Raw genomic sequence first — 18,236 nt, forward strand, 5'->3', positions numbered from 1 at the left:
CCCACTGATATCTGAGCGCTATGTGACAGGCTCGATGGCACTGCTGTGACAAAAGTGACTAGAGGATAAGGGAGATTTTGAATTTCTGCACACACTTGTGGACAGTGGACACTTTTGGATTGTGTGAGGCCCACTGATATCTGAGCGCTATGTGACAGGCTCGATGGCACAGCTGTGACAAAAGTGACTAGAGGATAAGGGAGATTGGATTGCTTTTAAAAAAGCAGTTTGCGGAGCAGTGGGTAAACAGCAATGCCAGCCTGTCAGGAAGCCTTAAAAGGCAGCCCAACAACCAACACCACTGATACACCACTATATAGCCTCCCCTTGCACTGCACACACAGTGACTGGTGTGTTGTGCAGGCCAAATTGCTAGCAGCAGAAGCAGTTTTTTTTTCTTCTCAGCAGGACAAAAAAAAAATTGTGATTGCTTTTAAAAAAGCAGTTTGCGGAGCAGTGGGTAAACAGCAATGCCAGCCTGTCAGGAAGCCTTAAAAGGCAGCCCAACAACCAACACCACTGATACACCACTATATAGCCTCCCCTTGCACTGCACACACAGTGACTGGTGTGTTGTGCAGGCCAAATCGCTAGCAGCAGAAGCAGTTTTTTTGTCTTCTTCCCTGCCTAACGCTCTCCCTACAGAATCAGCAGCAACCTCTCCCTATACTAAGATCGGCAGAAGTAAGATGGCGGTCGGCGTGCACGCCCTTTTATACCCCCTGTGACGCCCACCAAAGCAAGCCAATCACTTGCATGCCCTTCTGAAAGATGGTGGTGACCCGTGCCTATGTCATCACGTTGCCCACAGTGTCCGTGGATCCTGATTGGCTGAAAAAGAGTGCAAAACAAACTTTTGAAACGCGACTTTGGCGCGTAAGTCGCCGACCTCGTGGCCGACCTCATCCTAGGGTCGGGTTTCGTTTCATGAAACCCGACTTTGCCAAAAGTCGGCGACTTTTGAATTTTTTCGACCCGTTTCGCTCAACTCTAATTGACACCCCTGCAATTCTGTCAGATAATACTCAGTTTCTTCCTGAAAATGATTGCAAACACAAATTCTTTGGTATTATTATCTTCATTTAATTTGTCTTAAATGAAAAAACACAAAAGAGAATGAAGAAAAAGCAAAACATTGATCATTTCACACAAAACTCCAAAAATGGGCCAGACAACAAAAGTATTGGCACCCTCAGCCTAATACTTGGTTGCACAACCTTTAGCCAAAATAACTGCGACCAACCGCTTCCGGTAACTATCAATGAGTTTCTTACAATGCTCTGCTGGAATTTTAGACCATTCTTCTTTGGCAAACTGCTCCAGGTCCCTGATATTTGAAGGGTGCCTTCTCCAAACTGCCATTTTTAGATCTCTCCACAGGTGTTCTATGGGATTCAGGTCTGGACTCATTGCTGGCCAACTTAGAAGGCTCCAGTGCTTTCTCTCAAACCATTTTCTAGTGCTTTTTGAAGTGTGTTTTGGGTGATTGTCCTGCTGGAAGACCCATGACCTCTGAGGGAGACCCAGCTTTCTCACACATTATGCTGCAAAATTTGTTGGTAGTCTTCAGACTTCATAATGCCATGCACACGGTCAAGCAGTCCAGTGCCAGAGGCAGCAAAGCAACCCCAAAACATCAGGGAACCTCCGCCATGTTTGACTGTAGGGACCGTGTTCTTTTCTTTGAATGCCTCTTTTTTTCTCCTGTAAACTCTATGTTGATGCCTTTGCCCAAAAAGCTCTACTTTTGTCTCATCTGACCAGAGAACATTCTTCCAAAACGTTTTAGGCTTTTTCAGGTAAGTTTTGGCAAACTCCAGCCTGGCTTTTTTATGTCTTGGGTAAGAAGTGGGGTCTTCCTGGGTCTCCTACCATACAGTCCCTTTTCATTAAGACGCCGACGGATAGTACGGGTTGACACTGTTGTACCCTCAGACTGCAGGGCAGCTTGAACTTGTTTGGATGTTAGTCGAGGTTCTTTATCCAACATCCGCACAATCTTGCGTTGAAATCTCTTGTCAATTTTTCTTTTCCGTCCACATCTTGGGAGGTTAGCCACAGTGCCATGGGCTTTAAACTTCTTGATGGCACTGCGCACGGTAGACACAGGAGCATTCAGGTCTTTGGAGATGGACTTGTAGCCTTGAGATTGCTCATGCTTCCTCACAATTTGTTTTCTCAAGTCCTCAGACAGTTCTTTGGTCTTCTTTCTTTTCTCCATGCTCAATGTGGTACACATAAGGACACAGGACAGAGGTTGAGTCAACTTTAATCCATGTCAACTGGCTGCAAGTGTGATTTAGTTATTGCCAACACCTGTTAGGTGCCACAGGTAAGCTACAGGTGCTGTTAATTACACAAATTAGAGAAGCATCACATGATTTTTCGAACAGTGCCAATACTTTTGTCCACCCTCTTTTTTATGTTTGGTGTGGAATTATATCCAATTTGGCTTTAGGACAATTCTTTTTGTGTTTTTTCATTTAGGACAAATTAAATGAAGATAATAATACCAAAGAATTTGTGTTTGCAATCATTTTCAGGAAAAAACAGAGTATTATCTGACAGAATTGCAGGGGTGTCAATACTTTTGGCCACAACTGTATATCAGAAGAGGTAGCTGATAAAGACTTAGCCCCCTTCATGCATAATTTTATATAAGCTGTACTTCCCACAATGTCTCCAAGGGATCTCCTGATTGACAGGATTCATAGAATTCCAAAACCCAGGCACATAGATCATGCTCTGCCAAGAGACACTTTAGCCCGTATCTGGGTAGCCCTCCCAGGGCCGTGGGGTACTCGGTATCGGGCCGGTGTTGGCGGGATGTGTCACAGCAGCGGTGACCCGATCCGTGGCCCTGGGCGCCCAATTAATAGGGGGAGTTTGAATGGTGGTGGAATGTAGTTAGATGAATAGTTCGTGACGCCACCTGTGGTGTTCGGCAAGTGAGATTTTAAGCCTACGCTGCAGGAAGATCCTCTGGGGCTGGTGGTGTGTTTCAGCCAAGATGGTGAAGCTCCCCACAGGTGAAGCTATAGCCCCAGGGCAGTGTAGATGTGGAGTTAGACGAGAGGCACAAGCAGTGTCGAAGCTGGTACCCAGATGTAGCAGTGCTGGGTGTGTTGACGCAAGAATCAATGGAGGACACCAGGGCTTGTAGTTCCAAAGCTTTACTCACAGTCTGTAGTACACACAGGTGCCTGCCTCCGTACTGTGTCCTCCGGGTCAGAGGCTCAATCAACCTCCCGGTCAGATGGAATGCTCCCTTCCAACGCTCCGCCAACATGTACCTTTCTGAACGACTCCTCTTTTAGCGCCTTTAAGTGTTAAGATCTCCTAGTACTGAGTTACACTGGAGTTCCTCCTGACAGATGTTCCCAAGATCTCTGCTTGTACGGCAGACAGCTGTAGCCTGCTTCGGGGACTCCTTACTCCTGAGTCCTGGATCACTATCCAAGTTGCTGTTGTGCCCCCAAGTCTTAGAAGGGAGTAGTGCATTTACAGCCCACTACACCGGTGTCTGCTGCAGGACCATTAGCATCCATACAACCTCGGGGACCGGGCCCCGGCCTTGCACTTAGAACTTCTAGGCAAGGTTCTTTCCCTAATCCACGTCCTCTGTGTTCCCTTTTACTCCTACGTTCCGTACTTGTCTTTCTTTACTATGGAAGCTCAGGCTTCAGTTCAATGTCTTTCTCCTTCTTTCCTTTCCCGTGCCAGCTGGCTCAGATCACTGAGGCAGCTGCAGCACTCCTTCCTCCATCCCTCTTCCAGGGATCTCCTTTCCTCACTCATCCCTGAGTGACTTCCTCCCTCAGACTGACCTGTAATTCTAAACCTCCCCGCTCTTTATGTATTCTCAACTCCACCCGCCTCCCAGCACGTTTCCTGTTCCAAGCAGGGAACTGTTATGATGAGTCACCGAAGGAGGAAAAAACAAAATACCAGCTAAGTCCAGAAAAACCAGAGAGGTTGGCAGCTATCGGATTGCAGACCCCTGAACCTATCCACAACAACTAGCAGTAGCCGTGGGGGGTTCCTACAGTGCCCTAGACCCCTCGATCACAGCCGGAGAACTATATAGCCTAAAGACAGAAAGGGGAAAAACTAAACTGCCCCAGAGCAGACCCCAAAGCAATAGGCAGCCCCCAACATATAATGACGGTGAAGCAAGATGAAAACACTAACACAGATAGAAAGATAGGTTGAGCAAATGATAGGGCCCAAGCTAACTACATAGGACAGGATAGGAAAGCTGCTGTCTGCCATCCGCAAAAACCCTATCAAAATGAGCCAACCGACTGATAGGAAAAACAGGCCCTGAAGTCGCTATGCTTCAAAAGACTATATCAGCACTCAGGTATATTCTGAAGACAGAGCAAAATATCAACAGATGAGAGACAAAAATGGAATTCAGCTCACCCCCAGCCGGGGATGGCAGAACTCCCAAAAAACAAGGCAAAACAAAAACAAAACTGAAGAGTACAAAGCAGAGCAGAAAAACTTAGCTTTGAGATGCAGGAATCAGACTGGTCTCCAAGAATCCAGCAGGAAAATCACCAGCCAGGAAGAAGGGCGTCGGCAGCCTTATATCCAGTCCTCAATTTCAGCCACCCAGTCATCATCTAGCTGCCCAGGTGTTTGGTATTCAGTCTCACTACCTTCCTTCACTAGAGGAGGGAGTTCATCAGACCTCAATGGTGAAGGGAAAAATGAACTCACAACAGTACCTCCCCCTTGAGGAGGGGTCACCGAACCCTCATCCATGCCACCAGGGCGATCCGGGTGAGCCCGATGAAAGGCACGCACCAATCTTTCGGCATGAATATCAGAGGCAGAGACCCAGGAATTATCCTCCTGACCATAACCCTTCCACTTAACCAAATACTGGAGTCTCCATCTAGCCAGATGGGAATCCAGTATCTTCTCTACCTCATATTCCATGTTACCTTCAACCAATATAGGGTCAGGAGGTGCCACCACAGGAACTACTGGTTCAACAAACCTCTTCAACAAGGACTTATGAAACACATTATGAATTTTAAATGTGACAGGAAGAGCCAACCGAAAAGAGACCGGATTAATAATCTCCAAAATCTTGTAAGGTCCAATAAATTAAACTTAGGAGAAGCCACCTTCATAGCGATATTTTTTGATGACAACCAAACCATATCACCCACCTTAAACTGGGGACCAACGGTCCTACGCCGGTTGGAAAACCGCTGGGCCTTTTCCTGGGAGAGAGATAACTTATCCACTACTTGGTCCCAGATCTGGTGCATTCTCTCCACCACAGTGTCAGCACCTGGGCAGGCAGAGGGCTCCACCTGCCCTGAAGAAAATCGAGGGTGAAAACCAAAGTTACAAAAAAAAGGTGACATCAAAGTGGCAGAACTAGCTCTATTATTTAAAGCAAATTCAGCCAAGGGCAAAAATGAAACCCAATCATCCTGATCGGCAGAAATAAAACATCTCAAATACGAATCCAAAGTCTGGCTTGTTCTCTCCGTCTGCCCATTGGTCTGAGGGTGAAACGCAGAGGAGAAGGACAACTGAATTCCCAGCTTGGAACAGAAAGTCCTCCAAAATCTAGACACAAACTGAACTCCTCTGTCAGATACAATGTTCTCAGGAACCCCGTGCAAGTGAACCACCTGTTGCAAAAACAAGGGCACCAACTCAGAGGAAGATGGCAGCTTAGGGAGTGGTACAAGATGGACCATCTTAGAGAATCTATCACAAATCACCCAAATAACAGTCATTCTCTGAGAGACAGGCATATCAGAGATAAAATCCATTGAAATATGGGTCCATGGCCTCCTGGGCACCGGCAAAGGCATCAACAAGCCACTAGACATCACTCACTTCCTCCACTGGTCAGGAACATACAACTTTCCACTGGGACAACGCTCAGGTTTGTCCTCCTGAAACTCTTCCAGAGCACGTCTCAAATCGGGCGAGATGGCAGAAAGAACTACCCCCTCGCCTAAGATGGTAGCAGGCTTAGTCACAACAGGAGAATCAGCAAGGAAACTCCTAGAGAGGGCGTCTGCCTTGACATTCTTAGTGCCCGGAAGAAAAGAGACCACAAAATTAAAACATGTGAAAAACAAGGCCCACCTAGCCTGTCTAGGATTCAAGCGCTTGGCCGACTCCAGGTAAATCAAATTCTTGTGGTCAGTAAGGACCAAGACTTGGTGTTTTGTTCCCTCCAACCAATGTCTCCACTCCTCAAATGCCCATTTCATGGCCAACAGTTCCCGATTCCCCACATCATAGTTACGTTCGGATGGGGAGAACTTTTGGGAAAAGAAAGCACAAGGATTTATTTTAGATGTCACAGGATCTTTTTGGGACAACACCGCTCCTGCACCAATCTCAGAAGCGTCCACCTCCGCCAGAAACGGGAGTGAGACATCAGGTTGCCGCAAAACCAGAGCAGAAGTGAATCTTTGCTTCAGCTCCTGAAAGGAAGAAACAGCCTCTGGAGACCAATTCAGCACATCAGCACCCTTCCTAGTCAAATCCGTCAATGGCTTGGCAATACCAGAAAAATTAGCTATAAATTTCCGATAAAAATTAGCAAAACCCAAAAACTTCTGGAGGGCCTTCAAAGAAGTGGGCTGAACCCAATCATAAATGGCCTGTACCTTGGCCGGGTCCATTTCAATAGTTGACGGAAACAAAATAAATCCCAAAAATGAAATCCCCTGTACCCCAAAAAGGCATTTCGATCCCTTGACATACAGGGAATTCTCCCTCAAAATCCGGAACACAGTCCGAACATGTTCCACATGAGAGTCCCAATTCTTGGAGAAGATCAAAATATCATCCAGATAGATAATCAAAAATTTATCCACAAAGTCTCGGAATATATCGTTCATGAAGCACTGGAAGACAGAAGGGGCATTAGTGAGCCCAAAAGGCATCACCAGGTACTCAAAATGTCCCTCCGGAGTATTAAACACTGTCTTCCATTCATCCCCATGCTTAATGCGAATAAGATTATACGCCCCCCTGAGGTCAAGCTTGGTAAACCAGCAAGCACCTTTAACTCTGGAGAATAGATCAGAAATCAGGGGTAACGGATACTGATATTTAACAGTAATTTTGTTGAGGGCACGATAGTCAATACAAGGCCTTAATGAACCATCCTTTTTAGCCACGAAAAAAAAACCCAGCACCTAAGGGTGACGAGGATGGTCTAATATGACCCTTCTCCAATGCCTCCTTAATATAGGATCGCATAGCCACGTGCTCGGGTACAGATAAATTGAAAAGCCGACCCTTGGGGAATTTACACCCCGAGTTCAGCTCAATAGCACAGTCATAACTCCTATGAGGAGGCAAAGACGCAGACTCATTCTCACTAAATACATCGTAAAAATCAGCCAAATAGTCAGGAACATCATGTGCCTGGGGAGAGGTGGAGAAAACAGGAGCATCACTAAGGGCACACCGACAACCCCAACTCACCACAGACAAAGATTTCCAATCCAGAACTGGATTATGGATTTGCAACCAGGGAAACCCCAGATCAATGGTATCATGCAAATTATGCAACACCAAAAATCTGCAATTTTCTTGATGGTCTGGGGCGACCCGCATTACCACCTGGGTCCAAAACTGAGGTTTATTCTTCGCCAAAGGAGTAGCATCAATACCCCTCAAAGGGATAGGCGTCCGCAGAGGTGTCATAGGAAATCCACAACGTTTAGCAAAATCCAAGTCCATCAGGTTCAGAGCTGCTCCTGAATCCACAAAAGCCTTGGCGGAAAATGTGGACAGGGAGCAGATCAGAGTAATTGCCAGAAGAAACTTAGGTTGAACACCACCCACAGAAAACGTGTGTGCACAACGTTTCTCTCGTTTAGGGCAGACAGAAATAATATGCGAGGCATCGCCACAAAAAAAACACAGCTTATTATGCCTTCTGAACTCCTGACGTTGCGCCCTAGACAAAACTCTATCACTTTGCATAGGTTCAGACATTTGTTCAACAGGTGGTAACATCTCTCGTGTAGTTTTGCGTTCACATAAACGCCGATCCACCTGAATGGCTAATGACATAGAATCATCAAGACCAGAGGGAACAGGAAATCCCACCATAGTATCTTTTACAGTTTCTGACAAACCCTTCCAAAAGAGGGCTGCCAAGGCACCATCATTCCAGGTAGTAAGGACCGCCCACTTTCGGAATTTTTGACAGTACAACTCTGCCGAATCCCGACCCTGACTTAATGCCAACAGGGTCTTTTCAGCCTGATCAATAGCATTAGGTTCATCATACAACAACCCCAAGGCTTGAAAAAATGCGTTCACATTATTCAGAATAGGATCATCAGGTTTCAAAGAAAACGCCCAATCCTGGGGATCGCCGCACAGCAAAGAGATGACAATTTTAACCTGCTGCGCAGAGTTCCCCGACGAGTTAGGCTTCAAGGCAAAAATTAATTTACAATTATTCTTGAAATTCAAGAATTTAGACCAATCCCCCAAAAATACATCAGAAGGAATCTTTGGTTCAGCAGCATGTGAATGAGCAAGATAGGCGGAAATTCCCCGCACTTCAGCAGCGAGCTGCTCCACACGATCAGACAATTGCTTCATCTCCATTGAGAGAAAAATTCCCCCTACAGCCTCAGAGATATAGAGGAAAAAATGTGCACACAAAAAAAAAAAAATTCTGACACTTTTTTTTTTTTTTTTTACAATTCTCTCCTGCTATTGAGGACCCTAGGATCTGCGGTATGGCTGGTGATTCTGTTATGATGAGTCACCGAAGGAGGAAAAAACAAAATACCAGCTAAGTCCAGAAAAACCAGAGAGGTTGGCAGCTATCAGATTGCAGACCCCTGAACCTATCCACAACAACCAGCAGTAGCCGTGGGGGGTTCCTACGGTGCCCTAGACCCCTCGATCACAGCCGGAGAACTATATAGCCTAAAGACAGAAAGGGGAAAAACTAAACTGCCCCAGAGCAGACCCCAAAGCAATAGGCAGCCCCCAACATATAATGATGGTGAAGCAAGATGAAAACACTAACACAGATAGAAAGATAGGTTGAGCAAATGATGGGGCCCAAGCTAACTACATAGGACAGGATAGGAAAGCTGCTGTCTGCCATCCGCAAAAACCCTATCAAAATGAGCCAACCGACTGATAGGAAAAACAGGTCCTGAAGTCGCTAGGCTTCAAAAGACTATATCAGCACTCAGGTATATTCTGAAGACAGAGCAAAATATCAACAGATGAGAGACAAAAATGGAATTCAGCTCACCCCCAGCCGGGGATGGCAGAACTCCCAAAAAACAAGGCAAAACAAAAACAAAACTGAAGAGTACAAAGCAGAGCAGAAAAACTTAGCTTTGAGATGCAGGAATCAGACTGGTCTCCAAGAATCCAGCAGGAAAATCACAAGCCAGGAAGAAGGGCGTCGGCAGCCTTATATCCAGTCCTCAATTTCAGCCACCCAGTCATCATCTAGCTGCCCAGGTGTTTGGTAATCAGTCTCACTACCTTCCTTCACTAGAGGAGGGAGTTCATCAGACCTCAATGGTGAAGGGAAAAATGAACTCACAACAGGGAACCACCAAAGGTGCTCTGCTACTCTCTAAGCAAGGAGCCGCAATGTGGTTTTGCTGAACTACTCTGTTGTGTGTGGTGCGAGTGTTGGAGCGTGGTCAGTAGCCTCCAACTTACCTGGATGGTGGAGCACCACACCTCAGGAGGAGGTGCAGATCTCTGTGGCGACTGAGCCTCAGGGGCGCCACATATCCATTTCTTCTCTACTAAGGATGCATTTATTTTAACTAGAGTTATCATACCTAAATTTGATCATTAGTGTCAAAATATGTAATATGGGCAACTCAAAACATTATTAGAACATACAGAAAACTGAGTTCAAAACAAGCCAGCCAATACAAACAAAGTATTCAGCACGAAGACAAAAGAGATTTTTAAATGTGAAAAAATTCTTTTTATTCAATTTTAATAAACACATTTATACTAAAAAAGCAGACATACAGATGAGAGTATATGTAAGGTGATAGAACCAAAGCACAGACCACCCAACACATTAGGCCTCTTTCACACTTCAGTTTTTTACAATCAGTCACAATCCGCCAGGTTTTGAAAAAAAACGGATCCTCAATTTTTTTTTGAGGATCCGTTTTTTTCCCCATTGACTTGCATTAATGGCGGATTGTGACGGATTGCTGTCCGTTGCATCCGTTTTTTTTGAGGATCCGCCAAAAGTTGCTGTCCGTCACCATCCTCAAAGATTTCAAAACGGAGCTTGTAACGTTTTTTTCTCTGGCGGATCCTCCAGACACTCATTTAACCCGAAATTCTTTCTTGGTGCAGGACAAAAAAATTCTCTCTCTCTCTCTCTCTCTCTCTCTCCCAGTGTTTCCTTTAAATTTCCTCATTTTCAGGATCCGTCTCAAAACTGATCCTGTGCCATCCGTTCACATCAGTTAAGCACAGATCCGCTTGTCTGACTTTTTGGCGGATTTGAACTGATGCAAAAAACTGAAGTGTGAAAGAGGCCTTAGTTGATCACATTGAAAAAGTCTCCATTCAAATAAGGTGATCAATAACAAAATGGGTGCATATAAAATCAATGCAACCCAAATACCAGTAAATTAGTAGTGAATTTTATATTGTGTCATTAGTTCACCTTAATGAGCAAGGAGAGGGTACATATAGTGGTTAGGCCTCATTGCCTGCTATCTACTCCACGTCCCCTCCCTCAAATCCATGGACAACTACCAATGAGACAACGTGAACATTATCTTACCCATGTGGGTGGTCGGATGGTCCTGCTAATGCCCCTACGCATTTTGCTATAGGGCTTCCTAGGGGGGCTGTGTGACCGGTATTATGGCCATTTAGGGCTATTTATACTGTCCATAGCATTTGAAAAAGCAAGCGGTCATTTTGACCGGCGCATGCGCAGTCAGCGTCTACCTCCCGCTATGTCACTTCCGGTTAAACCGGAAGCCGCAATGCATCATCGTCCCCATGGTAACACAAAGGGGGCACATCCATCGTAGCCTGCGCATGCGCGGTCGACACCTATGTCCCGCGACGTCATTTCCGGCCATCCCTGAAGCCACGTTGCGTCATGGCATCCACGGTCACCGTGGAAACCCGACGTGTACTAGCTCCGTTTGCATGCCTTCCACAACGACGCAGGTCAGTCGGCCGCGTGGATGTGCAGACTCACCAGTGGCATAAACCAGGAATATAACTGCAGCAATGTCATGTTCAAAACGGCAAAAGTCAAATTTCCCTATATGCTATCTCTGTAGATCAATATTAGGTGATATTCAAAAACCTAATCTATGTGGGGCAAGTAAATTATCTACAATAAAAGTGCAGATTAGACAAAAGCCCACATAGACCAATATATAACAAGATATATAAAAGATGAGAACCACAATAATGGTACTAAAGCGCATGCTTCATTATTACTTAAGGAGGGACATCAAAATGAATGTCCCGTACAAATGGAGGATATAACACAAACCCCAATAATGGGAGTATGTAAAAAATCCCATAGATGGTATATATGAATTATAGATATTCAACCAACAAAAGTAACCAACCAATCAGCCAACACATAGTGCACATAATAAAGTAACCAAGAAAAGAAGAATACACCAATAGAAGATAGACATAAAAATGCAACACTTCGTCACAGACTTTGCTATTCAATGTAGAATCCAGTGTTTCATGATTTGATAGAAGAAAAGTCACATCATTCCTGAAATGACGGGGAGTCGTAGACCTTCATGGTTCAGGTTACATTAAGATCAAATATACTCAAAACTATTAGAAAAAAATAAAAACAAATTAAAATCAAGCACATAATACAAAATATAAAAACCACAGAGAAACTGATGGAAGTTAGATCAAATCAAAGAAATGGTGAAAAAGAGAGCTTCTCATTGAGGCCCCCTGGGGACATGGTACCCAATGTGACTATCCATCGACATTCCAATTGTGTTAGAACTTTTTTCAGGTTCCCACTCCTGATACCACAGTGGACCCGATCAATACCACGTATTCGGAGTCCCACCGGGTTTGAATTATGATATAGTTTGAAATGTCTAGGGATAGTCTTTAAACTGGCGACATCCGTCATGTCCTTCGCTGCCAGGATGTCCCTTACATGCTCTCGTGTTCTTATACGAAGTTCACGAGATGTCAAGCCCACATAAATCAACTAGCAGGGGCAAGTTGCATCATATATGACAAAACGTGAACTGCATGAAATATAAGTCAGAATCCGATAGTCCCTACTGCCATCAGCGGATGAAAAAGATGTGGCCCGTATGATGTTACTACATGCGCGACATGAGCCACATGGGTAACAGCCCTACAGTTGGTTCTGCACACCAAATAAATTAGGGGGCATTGCCACATAGTGGCTCCTAACTAAGAGATCCTTTAAATTCTTGCCCCTCCTTGCCGTCATAAGAGGACGGTCGGGCAAGAGTTCCCTCAAAGATGTATCCGTCTTGAGGATTGACCAGTGTTTTTGAAGGATTTCGCACATGTCGGACCAATGATTGTTAAAGGTTCCAATAAACCTTACTGGTGTGCTTTTACTGACAGTACGTTCGGAACTACACAGAAGTTGACTACGGGGAGTATTTCGGGCACGGCGATATCCTCTTTTTATAGTTCTATTGCTGTAACCGCGCTCACGGAACCTAGAACTCAGGTCCCGAGACTGGCTCTCAAAGGTCCCATCCGTAGAGCACACCCGCTTCATCCGCAGGAATTGACCAACGGGTATTGCCCGAAAGGTTGAGGAGGTATGGGCAGAACTCGCATGTAAAAGTGCATTAACTGAAGTTTCTTTGTGAAACACATCTGTCTGAATCCTGCCCATCTCATCAACCATAATCTTTATGTCCAAAAATTCGATCTCCCTGGAATTGATCTTATGCGTCAATTTGATGTTATAATTAGAGTTGAGCGAAACGGGTTGAAAAAATTCAAAAGTCGCCGACTTTTGGCAAAGTCGGGTTTCATGAAACGAAACCCGACCCTAGGATGAGGTCGGCCACGAGGTCGGCGACTTACTCGCCAAAGTCGCGTTTCAAAAGTTTGTTTTGCGCTCTTTTTCAGCCAATCAGGATCCACGGACACTGTGGGCAACGTGATGACATAGGCACGGGTCACCACCATCTTTCAGAAGGGCATGCAAGTGATTGGCTTGCTTTGGTGGGCGTCACAGGGGGTATAAAAGGGCGTGCACGCCGACCGCCATCTTACTTCTGCCGATCTTAGTATAGGGAGAGGTTGCTGCTGATTCTGTAGGGAGAGCGTTAGGCAGGGAAGAAGACAAAAAAACTGCTTCTGCTGCTAGCGATTTGGCCTGCACAACACACAAGTCACTGTGTGTGCAGTGCATGGGGAGGCTATATTGTGGTGTATCAGTGGTGTTGGTTGTTGGGCTGCCTTTTAAGGCTACCTGACACGCTGGCATTGCTGTTTACCCACTGCTCCGCAAACTGCTTTTTTAAAAGCAATCCAATCTCCCTTATCCTCTAGACACTTTTGTCACAGCTGTGCCATCGAGCGTGTCACATAGCGCTCAGATATCAGTGGGCCTCACACAATCCACAAGTGTCCAGTGTCCAAAAGTGTACGCAGAGATTCAAAATCTCCATTATCCTCTCGTCACTTTGGTCACAGGCAGCTGTGCCATCGAGCGTGTCACATAGCGCTCAGATATCAGTGGGCCTCACACAATCCACAAGTGTCCAGTGTCCAAAAGTGTACGCAGAGATTCAAAATCTCCATTATCCTCTCGTCACTTTGGTCACAGGAAGCTGTGCCATCGAGCCTGTCACATAGCGCTCAGATATCAGTGGGCCTCACACAATCCACAAGTGTCCAGTGTCCAAAAGTGTACGCAGAGATACAAAATCTCCATTATCCTCTCGTCACTTTGGTCACAGGCAGCTGTGCCATCGAGCGTGTCACATAGCGCTCAGATATCAGTGGGCCTCACACAATCCACAAGTGTCCAGTGTCCAAAAGTGTACGCAGAGATTCAAAATCTCCATTATCCTCTCATCACTTTGGTCACAGGCAGCTGTTGCATCGAGCGTGTCACATAGCGCTCAGATATCAGTGGGCCTCACACAATCCACAAGTGTCCAGTGTCCAAAAGTGTATGCAGAGATTCAAAATCTCCATTATCCTCACGTCACTTTGGTCACAGGCAGCTGTGCCATCGAGCGTGTCACATAGCGCTCAGATATCAGTGGGCCTCACACAATCCACAAGTGTCCAGTGTCCAAAAGTGTACGCAGAGATTCAAAATCTCCATTATCCTCTCGTCACTTTGGTCACAGGCAGCTGTTGCATCGAGCGTGTCACATAGCGCTCAGATATCAGTGGGCCTCACACAATCCACAAGTGTCCAGTGTCCAAAAGTGTATGCAGAGATTCAAAATCTCCATTATCCTCACGTCACTTTGGTCACAGGCAGCTGTGCCATCGAGCGTGTCACATAGCGCTCAGATATCAGTGGGCCTCACACAATCCACAAGTGTCCAGTGTCCAAAAGTGTACGCAGAGATTCAAAATCTCCATTATCCTCTCGTCACTTTGGTCACAGGCAGCTGTGCCATCGAGCGTGTCACATAACGCTCAGATATCAGTGGGCCTCACACAATCCACAAGTGTCCAGTGTCCAAAAGTGTACGCAGAGATTCAAAATCTCCATTATCCTCTCATCACTTTGGTCACAGGCAGCTGTGCCATCGAGCGTGTCACATAGCGCTCAGATATCAGTGGGCCTCACACAATCCACAAGTGTCCAGTGTCCAAAAGTGTACGCAGAGATTCAAAATCTCCATTATCCTCTCGTCACTTTGGTCACAGGCAGCTGTGCCATCGAGCGTGTCACATAGCGCTCAGATATCAGTGGGCCTCACACAATCCACAAGTGTCCAGTGTCCAAAAGTGTACGCAGAGATTCAAAATCTCCATTATCCTCTCGTCACTTTGGTCACAGGCAGCTGTGCCATCGAGCGTGTCACATAGCGCTTAGATATCAGTGGGCCTCACACAATCCACAAGTGTCCAGTGTCCAAAAGTGTACGCAGAGATTCAAAATCTCCATTATCCTCTCGTCACTTTGGTCACAGGCAGCTGTGCCATCGAGCGTGTCACATAGCGCTCAGATATCAGTGGGCCTCACACAATCCACAAGTGTCCAGTGTCCAAAAGTGTACGCAGAGATTCAAAATCTCCATTATCCTCTCGTCACTTTGGTCACAGGCAGCTGTGCCATCGAGCGTGTCACATAGCGCTCAGATATCAGTGGGCCTCACACAATCCACAAGTGTCCAGTGTCCAAAAGTGTACGCAGAGATTCAAAATCTCCATTATCCTCTCGTCACTTTGGTCACAGGCAGCTGTGCCATCGAGCGTGTCACATAGCGCTCAGATATCAGTGGGCCTCACACAATCCACAAGTGTCCAGTGTCCAAAAGTGTACGCAGAGATTCAAAATCTCCATTATCCTCTCGTCACTTTGGTCACAGGCAGCTGTGCCATCGAGCGTGTCACATAGCGCTCAGATATCAGTGGGCCTCACACAATCCACAAGTGTCCAGTGTCCAAAAGTGTACGCAGAGATTCAAAATCTCCATTATCCTCTCGTCACTTTGGTCACAGGCAGCTGTGCCATCGAGCCTGTCACATAGCGCTCAGATATCAGTGGGCCTCACAAAATCCACAAGTGTCCAGTGTCCAAAAGTGTACGCAGAGATTCAAAATCTCCATTATCCTCTCGTCACTTTGGTCACAGGCAGCTATTGCATCGAGCGTGTCACATAGCGCTCAGATATCAGTGGGCCTCACACAATCCACAAGTGTCCAGTGTCCAAAAGTGTACGCAGAGATTCAAAATCTCCATTATCCTCTCGTCACTTTGGTCACAGGCAGCTGTGCCATCGAGCATATCACATAGCGCTCAGATATCAGTGGGCCTCACACAATCCACAAGTGTCCAGTGTCCAAAAGTGTACGCAAAGATTCAAAATCTCCATTATCCTCTCGTCACTTTGGTCACAGGCAGCTGTGCCATCGAGCGTGTCACATAGCGCTCAGATATCAGTGGGCCTCACACAATCCACAAGTGTCCAGTGTCCAAAAGTGTACGCAGAGATTCAAAATCTCCATTATCCTCTCGTCACTTTGGTCACAGGCAGCTGTTGCATCGAGCGTGTCACATAGCGCTCAGATATCAGTGCGCCTCACACAATCCACAAGTGTCCAGTGTCCAAAAGTGTACGCAGAGATTCAAAATCTCCATTATCCTCTCGTCACTTTGGTCACAGGCAGCTGTGCCATCCAGCGTGTCACATAGCGCTCAGATATCAGTGGGCCTCACACAATCCACAAGTGTCCAGTGTCCAAAAGTGTACGCAGAGATTCAAAATCTCCATTATCCTCTCGTCACTTTGGTCACAGGCAGCTGTGCCATCGAGCGTGTCACATAGCGCTCAGATATCAGTGGGCCTCACACAATCCACAAGTGTCCAGTGTCCAAAAGTGTACGCAGAGATTCAAAATCTCCATTATCCTCTCGTCACTTTGGTCACAGGCAGCTGTGCCATCGAGCGTGTCACATAGTGCTCAGATATCAGTGGGCCTCACACAATCCACAAGTGTCCAGTGTCCAAAAGTGTACGCAGAGATTCAAAATCTCCATTATCCTCTCGTCACTTTGGTCACAGGCAGCTGTGCCATCGAGCGTGTCACATAGCGCTCAGATATCAGTGGGCCTCACACAATCCACAAGTGTCCAGTGTCCAAAAGTGTACGCAGAGATTCAAAATCTCCATTATCCTCTCGTCACTTTGGTCACAGGCAGCTGTGCCATCGAGCGTGTCACATAGCGCTCAGATATCAGTGGGCCTCACACAATCCACAAGTGTCCAGTGTCCAAAAGTGTACGCAGAGATTCAAAATCTCCATTATCCTCTCGTCACTTTGGTCACAGGCAGCTGTGCCATCGAGCCTGTCACATAGCGCTCAGATATCAGTGGGCCTCACAAAATCCACAAGTGTCCAGTGTCCAAAAGTGTACGCAGAGATTCAAAATCTCCATTATCCTCTCGTCACTTTGGTCACAGGCAGCTATTGCATCGAGCGTGTCACATAGCGCTCAGATATCAGTGGGCCTCACACAATCCACAAGTGTCCAGTGTCCAAAAGTGTACGCAGAGATTCAAAATCTCCATTATCCTCTCGTCACTTTGGTCACAGGCAGCTGTGCCATCGAGCGTATCACATAGCGCTCAGATATCAGTGGGCCTCACACAATCCACAAGTGTCCAGTGTCCAAAAGTGTACGCAGAGATTCAAAATCTCCATTATCCTCTCGTCACTTTGGTCACAGGCAGCTGTGCCATCGAGCGTGTCACATAGCGCTCAGATATCAGTGGGCCTCACACAATCCACAAGTGTCCAGTGTCCAAAAGTGTACGCAGAGATTCAAAATCTCCATTATCCTCTCGTCACTTTGGTCACAGGCAGCTGTGCCATCGAGCGTGTCACATAGCGCTCAGATATCAGTGGGCCTCACACAATCCGCAAGTGTCCAGTGTCCAAAAGTGTACGCAGAGATTCAAAATCTCCATTATCCTCTCGTCACTTTGGTCACAGGCAGCTGTGCCATCCAGCGTGTCACATAGCGCTCAGATATCAGTGGGCCTCACACAATCCACAAGTGTCCAGTGTCCAAAAGTGTACGCAGAGATTCAAAATCTCCATTATCCTCTCGTCACTTTGGTCACAGGCAGCTGTGCCATCGAGCGTGTCACATAGCGCTCAGATATCAGTGGGCCTCACACAATCCACAAGTGTCCAGTGTCCAAAAGTGTACGCAGAGATTCAAAATCTCCATTATCCTCTCGTCACTTTGGTCACAGGCAGCTGTGCCATCGAGCGTGTCACATAGCGCTCAGATATCAGTGGGCCTCACACAATCCACAAGTGTCCAGTGTCCAAAAGTGTACGCAGAGATTCAAAATCTCCATTATCCTCTCGTCACTTTGGTCACAGGCAGCTGTGCCATCGAGCGTGTCACATAGCGCTCAGATATCAGTGGGCCTCACACAATCCACAAGTGTCCAGTGTCCAAAAGTGTACGCAGAGATTCAAAATCTCCATTATCCTCTCGTCACTTTGGTCAC

The sequence above is a fragment of the Dendrobates tinctorius genome, unplaced genomic scaffold (assembly GCF_039654945.1).
Source record: "Dendrobates tinctorius isolate UK_male_01 unplaced genomic scaffold, ASM3965494v1 ptg000203l, whole genome shotgun sequence".
Taxonomy (NCBI): Eukaryota; Metazoa; Chordata; class Amphibia; order Anura; family Dendrobatidae; genus Dendrobates; species Dendrobates tinctorius.